Below are 15191 nucleotides of genomic sequence, written 5' to 3'. Positions count from 1 at the left end.
CTACAGGCTCGAAATTATATATAACAGGTACTGAGATGTGATAAAATCGATGTGACCGGTTTTTGGCCAGAAATTTCCCTTTTAAGTGGTCAAAGTAAAACGAGTTGACCTTTGAGAAATCTACCAAACTCCTCCGACAATTTTGGGTTTACGCACTTGAAATGTTAGATATAGGTTCCTTGGACATGGATCTAACTTAATAACTTGATTTGAGCCAAAAAAATGTAAAGGGGTCATAATAGGGATCAAATTTGAAAAAAAATGACAATTTCTGGTCTAAAGATTTGAAATTTTACATAAAGGGTATTCAGAGATAGTGCACGCCTTTTCATCAGCTTTGGTCGAAAATTTTTAGTTACTAATATAGACATGTATGTATGTATGGCTGTTTTCATGTCTACCTTAAACTTTCAATAGAGGCGACACATTTTACCAAGATCAGTATACTTTTATAGTTCGACCATTCATACGACAACTATTGAAAAATTGACTAAAAAAATTAATATCTCCCCCTACATCTAGGCACATTTTTACAGGGGAATCACTGTTTTCGCCGATATTTTTGAAAGTCAATCCTCTCCTTTAAATTGGCTAGCCTTACTTTTTTAAAAATGTAACCTCCGGTTTGGCGGAGGTCGTAACAGCATAGACGTAAGGTTTTTCCCCCGTTCATTTCCTCCTTCGCGGTACGGATTCGAGCCTGCCTCCCTACTACCACTTTCTTTTTTGTATTTTTGTTTGCTCAACAGGCACATCCAAACACCCGGAAAACACCGGAGTTAAATGCTAGTATATATATATATATATATATATATATATATATATATATATATATATATATACATAAATGTGAACGTGTATGTGCGTCTGTGTGTTTTTTCTGTGTGTTTTTCTGTGTGCATTTCCCTATGCAACAACTTGGTCAATTTTTAGTCGACATACCCGAAATTTAATATACAGGGTACTAAGATTTGGGAAAATCTATGTGATACGGTTTCGGCTATATATTTATCTGTGAAAGTGTCAAAGTTCAACGATGTGACCTTTGTGGACTCTACCAAACTCCTCCCACCATTTATGGTCTAAAAACTTGAAATTTTACATATACGTTTTTGGACATGGATCTAACTTAATTACTTTATTTGAGACCCAAACAATAAATATCAAGGGGTCATAATAGGGTTCATATTTAAAAAAAAACTTACCTCTGCGCTCTCTACCAAATTACTCAAACAATTTCTAGTCTAAACATTTGAAAATTTACATGAAAGGTATTCAGATATAGGCAAAGTTTTTCATCGGTTAGGGTCGAACATTTTTAGTTACCAATATATAAAGGTGACTTCTGGTTTGGCTGTGGTCGTAATAGCATAGACGTTAGGTATTCCCCCTTTCTTTTCCTCCTTTGCGGTACGGGTAAACGCCTACCTTCCGACTATCACTATTTTTTTTCGCGCAACATAAACATCTAAACATCCGGCCAACGCCGGGGTGAAATTTTGGGATGTATATATATATACATACATATATATATATATATATATATATATATATATATATATATATGTATATGCTTATGTGTATATGTGTTTGTGTGTGTGTGTGTGTATTTCTTGGCAGCAAATACTTTTTCCATCACGTCAGATTGAACATGACAGAATTATTTTCTCCGATTTTAATCGGTATATTTTCAATTCACAGGCGATTCTTTTTACTTCAGCATTCATATTTTATATATATATATATATATATATATATATATAAGTATATATATGTGCATATGTATATGTATATATATATATATATATATATATATATATATATATATATATTTGTGTATATGTCGCTCCAAACTGTTGTACATATGACCGATACTTACATACTCATTGAAGCCGAATCTGTTCACGCCATTTAAAATCTGAAACTAAACGTAAAAACATACTAAAATTTACACACGGGCCCAAAATAAATAAAGCAATATATCATGTCTCGCCGAATTAGTACAATCCAGCAACATTAATAAACACATAAGCTCAACATGACAAAACTATAAACCATGATGCAGTACCCATAAATTACCGTAGTTAATGCTCAGAACTAGTTAAACCACCCTTATAAAAAGCCCATCGAATTAACCGGATGAATATATTACAAAGAAGTTACAAACATAAAACTTATACAAAGCAGTTTTTTCCAAATAAAAGTGTTGATAACCACATAAATCTGTAGTTAACCTCACACCGCAATGAAAACATAACCCTCAACCCTAACAAAATGGGACACAATACAAGTATACTATGAAAACTAACTACACACTAATTACAAAACAGACGAAAAATAATAACACACCTAATTAAAAGATACACCAGACCTTCCGACCAGAACAAACGAAATAACTAATATTATATTATAGTAAATTTAAACTTACCAATTTAATTATTAAAAACAAAATAATAAAAAAAAAACAGACTAAGCCGAACTAATATTTTGTATTGATTTATTTGCCCCTTCGAGGAATTTCCGAATCCACTCAAACAATTCATACAACTCATGCAGAGGAAGCGCCAAAACAACAATTTTTCGACAAATAACCTTTTATTGAGCTGAAAATAGCGCCATGAGATAATATGTTACAACCCATGATTAAAACCTACGGTCGTCCGACAATATAAATATCTAATTTACCCATACTGACAATCGGAAATACACGATGACTAAACTTACTAGAATAAAAATAATACGGACCCTTATTAACCGGATTTTATTTAACCAAAAGGTAAATACACTAGCAATATATACAAACTATATATATATATATATATATATATATATATATATATATGTATATATATATATATATAACTACTTAATTTACTCACATAAAATTAATATATGAAAGTATAAAGTTATGCGTAAACTTAAAGTATTTACTTCAAAAGTGCTCAATACGTAGTTAGAGCTAGTTAGTAAGTTATAAAATGTATATGGCGATTAAGCTACACTGAATATTCCGCGTTTCATCCACTCTAGGATTCTTCAGGCTAATGTGGATGAAATGCGGAATATTAAGTGTAGCTTAATCGCCATATACATTTTATAACTTACTATATATATACATATATATATACATGCATACATACATACATATATATGTGCACACACACATATGTAAATATATATTTATATATATATATATATATATATATATATATATATATATATATATATATATATAATTTCTTTAACCAAGTTTGGAGCAGCTATGTGTTTCATTTATAATTAAATCCCTAAGGCATTTGTTCTTTTAATATATTACAAAGCCTTAGCACCTTCCGAATGTTAGATTATAACCAACAAATACCAATCCTATAAACAGCCCAAATATATCAATTAAAATAGACATTTCGTCTATCGGAACACATTGGTCAAGATCAAAGTGTAGTAACTGTTCTTCAGATGCTGCACTTCATTTTCTTATTCTCTTTCGGTGAAGGAGAAATCCTTCACGACTCAGACAATTTTTATTTTTGTACATTTTCTCCAAGTTAAAAAACGACCCTGGTGTCCAACTGTGTCCCGTCGGGAGGCATAGTAAGTAGGTACATCCATACGGAAATAATCGTAAGGTAACCCTTGGACTCCATAATATAAAGCGAGGCATAACATAACAAAATAAATTATTTAAATATTTGTGTGTTTATTGAAAAATCAAAAAGTAACTCCCAACAGTAAAGCCTAGAGATTTATATCTGGTGTTCAAAATATTGAAGATCACCATGTCAAGCCATACATTTATTCCCGAGTCACTAAATTATCTCAGTCTTTGATCTGACAAACGTGACATTTAAGTATATTGACCTTTCTGTATTTATAAATTGATGTCGCCATCATTGAAATCTGTTCTGCCTGTGTCAACAATCTGATCAGGGAATTAGGAATAGCTTTTCTCTTTGTAAGTCACATGTTTGAATGTGTTTATATGATGTTAATATATAAGAAAATCAAATATTTAAATGTAATGAAGCTCCTTTAAACGAATCCTGTGAGCAATTTATGGAATGGACAGGCCTACCTAAATATGTCATTAAAAATAGACTGAAGGCTATATAAGAAACAAGTACACGCATAGAAAACAGCAGACGCATTCACAAAAACAAGCTAAATTATGAAGATATTACTAAAACAAAAGTCATTCATACGAGCACCGTGCAATAAGTAATGCCCCTGACCCACTTCATTTGTCCGATATAGCTGAAATTTTTCTTTTTTTCTTTTTTTGGTTCGTTGTTTTGCGGCATATCAACATATTCAGGTTATTTAATGCCGAATCTAGTTATTTTGAGGAACGATTTTTAATGGAGTATATTTGTTTTTTGTTTTTTTTTAAGTCGGATGCTATTTAACCCATAGTTGGGACGCTAACAGGTACTACCACTCCGAGTCAGAGTGGACCTGGGAGCAATGGCAATAAAAGGGTGGTTCCACACTACCCAAAAGCCCGCAAGCTGGGACCTCACCATCGGCTATAGTGTAAGGTCATATTCAGGGCCCCCATTGACGGACTTTTACCCTTTACCGGGGGGGGGGCAGTCGGCGTATTCTAATGCCCTCCGGCAGGACCGCTGAAATTTTGCATGTGCAATAATTTATATGTCTACGGGTTATGTGGTAAATTACAGCTCTGAAAAAATTGTGGTTTCTGTTTTACAGATGGTTGAACAGAGTCAGGTGTGAAATGGAGCCTGTTGAAAATCGAGCAGTGATCCGGTTTTTGTATTTAAAGGAAGCACACCACAGGAAACTTGATGAAATGAAAAAAATTCATGGTGATAATGCCCAATCATATTATCTTGTTATTATATGACTTTGTAAAACGCCGGTCTCGTGAATTGAGACATAGCCGGGAGTCTATGGAAACAGCTACCAGATCTGGTCGACTCCCTTTCTGCCACTGATGAGACATCTGCCCGTCAAGTTGAGGCTGCCAATTTGGAAGATCGGCGCATTACTATTCGCCAAAGAGCCCAAGATGTCAGGATTAGTGCAGGGTCTGTGGAAACTATAATTCATGACCATTTGCATATGCATAAGGTGTCTGCCAAATGGATTCCCAGGTAGCTCAAACCATTCAAGAAGCGAGAACGCGTCGAGTGCTCCAGGATGAATTTGGAGATGTACCAAGAATACGAGCCAATTTTTTTCAAAACACTGATTACACAGGATTAAACCTGGGTACATTACTATGATCAAGGGACCAACGCCCAGTCAATACAGTTGAAGAACTTGGACTCACCACATCCAGAGAAGGCAAGGGTGCCGGCCTCCTCTGGCAAGGTTGTAAAAATACACATATTTGTATTTTATCATTATCGATATCCACACGTAAACTTAAAATATTAATGATTAATAAAAACTAAATTTAAATAAACTCATAATTGTAATAGCAATAACATGTTTAAATACCGGCAAAGTTATGAAACTAAATTATTGCACAATATTATTAATGAAATAGCAATAAACAAACACACAAACACACACACACACACACACACACATATATATATATATATATATATATATATATATATGCATATATGTGTGCATATATATATATATATATATATATATATATATGTAGAGAGAGAGAGAGAGAGAGGGAGAGAGAGAGAAGGGGAAGTTCAGAGTGAAAAACTATATATTTTTGAATATAGAATGAATCATTTATTTAATAAAAGCATACAAAACTTCAGTTTGGGATAAAGGGGATTATTTATACTAAGGTATTTGGAAGTCATATTTTTCTCATCAAAAGAATAGAGAAGATGCTCGATAAAATAATGTATATCCTGGTTTACACCAGGAATGAAATAAATAAATGAAATTATTGTTATTGTATTCAGAATATAGTTTTTGTGATTCATACTCTACGCTTATTATTTCCTATGTATAACATCGAAGGAAATTTGTTTAACATTTATATGCTCTCGATATGTCCTTATAGAATTGAATTTACTCTCTTCTCCCAAATCTATAACTATATATATATATATATATATATATATATATATATATATATATATATATATATATATATATACATATATATATATATATATATAGGTATACACAACATACAATAGTACATTAACTAAAAAAGAAAAAGACTTCCTTACAAACTTCACAACAAAGAAGTCCTTACAAACTTCACAACAAAAATAAACATCTTCTATGCGCTACCGAAAATACGCAAATCTAACCAGGTAAGACATGCCATTAACATACAAAAGTCGGAAAACATAAGCACCCCAAACCCCAACGACCTCACATTCAGACCCATAGTAGCAGGACCATCATGCCCAACAAGCACACTTAGCAACCTAATAGATATACTATTACAGCCCTTCACCAATCTAGTCAGAAGTTTTGTAAGAGATAAAACACACTTCCTTAGCTCCCTACCACAAACAGTATAGGATGGGGCTATAGTAGGCACATTCGATGTTAGCAGCCTATATAGCAATATCCTACACAATCTAAGAAAAGAAGCTATCGCATATTGGATTGAAAAACATACACAGACCTTACACCCCAGATTCAATAAACAATTCGTGATTGATAGCATCGACATAATTCTCAATGACAATTACTTCCAATTCAATGAAGACAACTACATCTAAATACTAGGCACACCAATGGGTACCAAAACGCACCAACATATGCCACCCTTACCCTCGCCTTCCTAGAAGAGACCCTTTATGAAAGGATAGAGCAAAAGTACGGGCACAATAAAAAAAAACACTCTTCATAAAATCTTGGAAAAGATACCTAGACGACTGCTTTATCCTCTGGAGAACCTCATGGGGGATATCAAAGAACTCCACACTTTGATACAAAATCTACACCTAAAAATAAACTTCACACTAGAACAAATCCCGACAGAACTATATTTCCTAGACATCCTAGTAACAATAAAAAACAACAACATAATCACAGACATCTACCACAAACCCACAGACACTTAACAGTACCTCCACTTCAAAAGCCACCATCCTAAAAACTGTCTAAACTCCCTAGTATGTAGATTCTGCACCAGAGTAACAGACAGATATCTCCGTTCAACTAGACTGAATGAACTACAAATAACACTGCGGAAAAGAGGATATACACTACCACTAATACAGAAAGGTATTGAACTGGCTGGAAAAAATTCCAATAAACCAACTAAGAACCCCAAAAGAACACAACAAAGAACAAATTTTAGCACACGTCTCTACACACAACACAAACAACCCAGAACAATTCACACAGATAACAAAAAATCTTATCCTCCTCAATCAGAACGACAAACTACAAAACATACTTAAAACAACAAAAATAATAAAAGGCAAACGCCAACCCAAAAACTTAAAACACATCCTAACTTCCTCAAAACTCGTCCCACATACTACAACAGGGGTTACAAAATGCAACAAACCGCGATGTAGAGTATGTGACATAATAATAGAAGGTAACACATACGCATTCAGAAACGCAGCACAAACACTCAAAATAAAAAAGGATCTGAATTGCACCTCCAGAATTGTAGTATATGCACTAAAATGAACAACATGCAACAAATCCTGCATAGGAGCCACCAAAAATTTCAGCAATAGAGTGGCCTTACATAAGAGCAACATCAAAATTGCAGATAACAGACACCTCTATATTTCAAAACACGTACACACATGTAGTGGAAACAGCTTCAAAATAATGCCAATTTCCAAACAGACATTTTTTTTTTATTTACTTACACAGGAAAAAAACTTAATCACCAGATTTACTCCTGAACCGAACAGAGCCTAATATCATCACACAAAAACATGAAATGCAAGGTACACTCGCATGCACATCCATACACATACATACATACACACCCACACATAAATCAGAACCGACACATTAAAACACACACACGTGCGCGCATACAACCACACAGACATAACACCCCTATCTCTAATACAACACACTGAACAATACCAACCCTACTTAACCTCGAAACCAACAACACTAGAAAACAACTAGAACCATAGCATAATATCTGTTCCGACACTTCCCTCCCTCCTCAGTCAATGGAGGATAAACCCCTCATTACTGAAACAACTATCATCCCTTCTATCATCCCCCTCCCGTACCTATACCTCCTCCAATTGCCCCCCCCCTCTGGGGAACAAAATCTTGCCCACACTAGGAACGGATCCTTGGTCTGGCCATACCCACATGGGGAGACAAATAAATAGAAACATTAAAAAATCCCCTATACATATTTGAAATACACCCCTCTTTCTTAACAAACATAATATAAGGAATACCCGAAAAGACTAAAACAAAAATCACAATACTAAAATCACAGAATCCAAAAAATAAATATCAAAATAGAATGAAAGCACCCCTACCCTTATTTCAGAAGAGCTGGTCCCCCCTCCTAACACATACACATTAGTAACGACCTCGGATAACAGTCACCTTCCCAAGGAAGCAAATAACCTCCTAATACTATAAAACAGTATACACATTCTCAAACCAAAAAATCAAACACACACAAGCACACACACGCGCACACACACACAAACACACACATACACACTACCCCACCCTAAAGGAAAAGAAAAAAAAAACACTAGCATAAAGAGAGAGTGACTACAGTTAGGTCAGCGGCCTGGACAAGCCCAATAAAAGAGTAATGATAATTGAACATGCCAATGAACAATAAAAACTTACAAGCCTCCACCCCTTGGAAACACTTCAAATGAACAACGAAAATTGCCATTTTTAAATCTCCAACACATCTGAAAATAATTTCTGACGAGGACACTTCACAGAACGTCAGAAACGCGCGTAAAAACGATTTCAATGACTTAAAAAACATTATTACAATGATCCAAACATAATTCTCAATGAAAAAAAAAAATATATATATATCGCTGGATACAGCCAATCTGATGAGTCGTAGATGACGAAACACATGTCATTTGATAATTACATTTTAAAAATAATATATATACATATATATATATATATGTATATATGTATATATATGTATATATATATATATATATATATATATATATATATATATATATATATATATATATACTGCTCCCCATGTGGATGTACAAAATTGGTTAAAAGGGAAAATTATTCCCAACTCGCACTTAGGTAAAATGCTCTATAGTAAATAATTGAATTAATTCAAAACATATCGCTAAAACCAAAACAAAACAACATATATATATATATATATATGTATATATATATATATATATATATATATATATATATATATATGTATAACATATAAAACATATATATACATGTATATATATATATATATATATATATATATATATATATATATATATATATATATATATATATAAGCGCGATAAGACACGGACAAAAATCCGAAGAAAATCCTCATAGATATTATAAGAGGGAACACTTGCAGCCAAAAAAGTATTAAGGAAATTAATATATCCCGTTCTATATATTCCTTTTGTCGAACAATAAATCCCTCACTCGAATATATGTGCCTATATTTGGATTTCAGAATTTAAATGTAATCACTAAATTTATATATATATATATATATACATACATATGTGTGTGTATGTATGTGTGTGTGGGTGTGTGTGGGTGTGTGTGTGGGGGGGGTTGTGTGTGCGTGTGTATCTGTATATATGTATATATTTATATATATACGTATATGTATATATATTTATGTATATATATATATATATATATATATATATATATATATACGTATATGTATACGTCTATATATATGCATCTATATGTATAATTTATTCAAGGATAAATAATCTGAAAGTAAAAGCACTGAATTTTAACGAGACTATTGATACAGGTCATACAAAACAGCAAGGTATAATTTTATTTAATTTCTGTAAACAAATTTACATCAGTCGCAACAATAAATTTACTATTTATCTTTCAAAATATATTATCAGACAGCAATAATTCTCCAGTCTTACTGGAGGCTTTGTTTTCTGTTTTGTCCTGTCGCCTTATGCAGATATTTTTCTGGCATAGTTAAAGTAACGAAAGCTATATAATTATAGATAGTTGCTGCTAAAGTATATATATATATATGTATATATATATATGTATATATATATACATACATATATATATATACACACATTCTTCTTTTTTATAGTTCACCCGTGTATCCAGATGCATCATATATGAATTATTAAGAAGAAAAGCTCCCGCTTAATGGATGTTATTTTTGTTGTTTTTTCCGTCTCGTGTTAATTAGAATAATTACCTATATTAATACACGATGCTCATTGTCCTCTCATCATATGGCTTAGACTGGGACAGTATAAAATTTAAGCGATCGAAATGACTTTTACCCAAATTGAATAACTTTTCTAAAAAGAAAAAAAGAAAGTAATAACAACAACAACAACGCTACTGATTATAATCGGATGAATTGATACAAAGTGCGTTTGTTGAATATGGCTAAACAAAAACTTTTGGGCGCCATTTTATATAATATGCCAGCTGAAAAAAACATGACCGCTCGCTTAGTGAAAATTAAATCAAGAACAATCTGTCATGTTCAATCAGATTTACTTGCAGCCAATATTTATATATATATATATATATATATCTATATATATATATATATAAAAATATATATTTATAAATATATATATATATATATATATATATATATAGTAAGTTATAATATATGGCGATTAAGCTACACTGAATATTCCGCGTATCATCCACTCTAGGATTCTTCAGGCTTTAGATCCACTGCAGGATTATTTAGGCATAAACCTGAAGAATACTAGAGTGGATTAAAGCGCATAATATTTAGTATACCTTAATCGGCATATATATTTTATAACTTACTAACTAGCTCTATCTACGTATTGAGCACTGTTGAAGTAAATACTTAAAGTGTACGCATAAATTTATACTTACATATATATATATATATATATATATATATAAGTATGGGAAGTGTATATATATATATATATATATATATATATATATATATATATATATATATATGCATACATACACAAATAATTTTTATTATATTTTAAGATATACACGTATGCATCAAGAATAGTAATATCGAGTTGATTAAGTATACAAATGATATATTTGTTTGTATATTTTTTATCTTATATAGATATTTTAGCGGTCACAAATTATAAGGAAATAACAATGAAAACTTGTGATAAAAAAGAAAGTTCATTATACTTCGAAAAATTATTCAAACGCAATGTGTTCATTATTCTTATCATTTCTGAAAGAAGATTACTGTACGTTTTATATTTTGTAATTTTTACTGCATTTGTACGTTTTATATTTTATAATTTGCAACTGATTATGGTTCTGCTGTGCTTGGCATTTATAAAAAACATCAGGAAATTAGTCTCTATTATTTATATAAGGAACTATTGAACTTTAAATTAAGAAAAGAATATGTTGTCATAATTGACTACATTTAGAAGCTGTGTATTAACGGTTTATATGAGGTGATATGTATAATTAGATTATTCATGAAAGCGGCTGAACAAGAACTTATTTATATTGGACTTGAAAATTATGGTGTATATAATAATGCCGGTTACTTATAACAGGGAAGCCTGTGTGTCAAAAAAGATTCCAATTACTTGCCACTCATGTTGTTTCGGCTTTGATACTCAAGAAATTTTAAGTTTTACATACACACACCATATTTCATAAATACACCTCCAATTTTTTAGAAATGTCTGACCTAGCAAAATATTTTCGTGTAGCGGATTAGAAGGTATATATATATATATATATATATATATATATATATATATATATATATATATATATATATATATATATGTATATATATATATTTGTATACATATACATATACACATATAACTGAGTCTTTCTAAACTGTCTCAATAATATAATATAATTGCTATTGTACAACATATCTATAATGCCTTGCACATAACTAGTGTCATACCTTATACAAATACACCCCCTACACACGCATATATATATATGTATATATATGTATATATAAATATATATATATATATAAATATATATACGTATATATACTTGTTTATTGTTATATAAACATGCTCACATCCCGCTGCTAAAATAGCCACTTGTTTCAATCAAACAACAGATATCATCAGGCAGCGACTTGACTATTCAAAATTCAATGAATAATCTTAAGTTATTCATTGAACTTTTGAATAGTAAAGTCGCTGCCTGGTGATATCTGTTGTTTGATTGAAACAAGTGGTTATTTGTAGCAGTGGGATGTGAGTATGTTTATATAACAATAAACAAGTATTATCAGCTCTTTTTATTGAGCACTATCTAACAACCTCGTTGAATTCATTAGTCCATTACTTTTGAATAAAAAAACCCGAGTATATATATATATATATATATATATATATATATATATATATATATATATATATATATATACACGTAATAATACATACAGACATCCATGTTAATATATATATATATATAAATATAAGTATACGCCCCCCTTTGGGGGTACGGGTTTCGATGTGTATATGTACCTGTGTATGAGCGCATCCATGCTTACGAACATGTACCCAATTTAGCACCTTAAGTAAAAGTTGACGTCAGCGGGAGCGGCACGGGTGTCTATGCATGCATGCGCGCATATGTGTATATGTTTGCAGGCCAGGGCGGAAATGTATGTGTATATGTGAACGTTTCTTTAAGTATATATGTGCGTACGTGCGCATGTGTGTGCTCGACCGCGAGGCCGCAAGCTAATCCTCTCTAAACAATTAACAACAAATAAAAGCCAAATGAATAAACTGAATCATAGCTTCCCCCGCCTCCGAACCTAAGCGACCACCCAACAGGTCAAGGTATTCTTATCAAGAAATCATCTCACCAACGAGACGCCAAAAACTTTAACATTAAGGCACGAATTTTACAGTAGCCCCTCCTCCCTCTACCCCCACAAACCCCTTCCCTTCCATGTATCACTACGTCCTCAGCCACACCAGGAATTAACTACCCAGACCCTCCCCCACAAAGTCCTTAAACTCCAAAACTAAAACGTTACCGACATACTAAGTACCCCCTCCACCTTCCGCGTTGCTCCCTTCCTCTTTTTCCGCTCTTGTCGCACCCCTCTCCTGAAATAATTCACTCTTTCATCCCATCATAACGAACATTTCTGTAAAAGTCTGAGGAAGCTACAGACGGCCAAAAAAAGGGCCGGTAAGCTGAAACAATAATGTAACTTACGATAAAGATACGGCAATAAAAAATAAAACGCATATTTGCTCTACACCAGGATTGAACACGTTCTTCAGTTTTTTATTAATTACGATTTCTACTATATGTATATATATATATATATATATATATATATATATATAATACACACATCCATGTAAATATATATATATATATATATATATATATATATATATATATAAACTCATTGCTTTTGTAAATAATCAAGCTAAGATCATTATTTGCGATTTTACAGAGACTAGAAAAAAAAATAATTATAAACGACGGGGGACGTTTAAAGCGTAACGCCTACTATCTTTTTTTTTTCTTTAAAATCGCGTAGTTGTTGGATTGCAAATGACATTTACGTTATGATTTTTGTGGAAAAATAATCAGCTCAGTTATATTGGTATTTTATATGTATTACTCTAAGAGAACACACTTTGTTATGGACGTATGTCAGAAACAGTTCTTTGTCATTAATTTTTTTTACATTGAAGTCGCCACTTATCAAGGTTCGGAAGCCACACGGGGATAAATGTTATGTCGTGTACAGTAATCAATGGGATAGTATCGTAGTAAATTTTAGTATTGGCGATTTGATTAGGGGTCTTACTTAAGGATGCGGGTCATCAGGAATTTGTTTATGTTCGACTTGAAGTCATCCAAGTTGTAGTCAGGTGCGAAACAGGCAGACGGAAGGGAGTTTCACTTGCATGCACTTCTAAGAAAGAAACTTTTTTTCATAGAATCTACGTTTTCGTTTTGGCACGGTTAAAGACTGCGGAAAATTTGTGACAGCAGTTTCAGCAAGACGGGTGTTTATCGTAAAAAGATTGGCGGTTGGGACGAGGGGTTGGAATTCAGACGAGCATTTGGCAGGGAAGTAACGATGAAACAGGCTCGCAACGTCTCTTCTGTGTGAGAGAGGTTGCAGGGAAGAGAAAAGGCCACCTTCCAATAAGCCACCAAGCCTATTTTGTACTCTGCTAAGGCAAGGTAGGATGTTTTTAGCAGCTCATCCCAGATGTGGCAGCAGTATTCTATACTTGGACGTATTTGGATTTTACTTAGATAGAGAATTGCATAAGTAGTGAGATATTTTCTGCAGTGGTAGAAGGATTCTACCATTTTCCCAGCGACCTTTGAAACAGACTGAATGTGCGTGTTCCATTTAAAATCAGTACCAAATGTCAACCCCAGAAGCTTATCAAAACATGGAGTTTCCTCTAGACGAGAGCCATCTATTTCAAATGATGCCAGATGGGGATCAGGCGTTTATCATATAACTATGGGACCTTGGTTTTAGATGTATTAAAAGTAGCCACCCACCTCTCTCCCACTATACCGCGCACTCAAGATTAGAGGAAAAAGAATCAGAGAGAATTTTCTCATTTACGGTCTTTGATGTGTTGCCGTAGACGTTGGTGTCATCAGCATCGATGTCAACGAACGAACCACTACTCTTATTAGCCTATCACATAAAAATGATTTAGTTATTGAACAACATTTCCAGTTATATCGTAGTTGGAAATCTTGTGAAGTAGGCCCTTATGCCATACCTTATCGATTTATCAAAAGCAATTGCCCGAGAAAGGAAGTTCACTGTATGTCCGTTAGCACACCTCCTGTAGATCTGGCAGAAAGGGAAACCATATTGCATGTCACTAAGAAGGTTATTTGTGATGAGGCATTTAACTACTTCTCTATTTAATATCGATACCAGCAACTTGCTCATGGCACATTGGAGACTTATTGGTCTGTACTGAGGGAGATGACTTATAACCTGACTTCCTAAATACAGGGTATATTGAGGAGGTTTTCCAGTGTGTTTTGAAGCACTTCTTCTTAAAGCAACGCTTAAACAGTTTTGTAAGTATAGG

Source organism: Euprymna scolopes, chromosome 25 (genome assembly GCF_053919585.1).
Source record: "Euprymna scolopes isolate OS-2025 chromosome 25, ASM5391958v1, whole genome shotgun sequence".
Lineage (NCBI taxonomy): Eukaryota > Metazoa > Mollusca > Cephalopoda > Sepiida > Sepiolidae > Euprymna > Euprymna scolopes.
Note: the sequence above shows the minus strand (reverse complement) of the source record.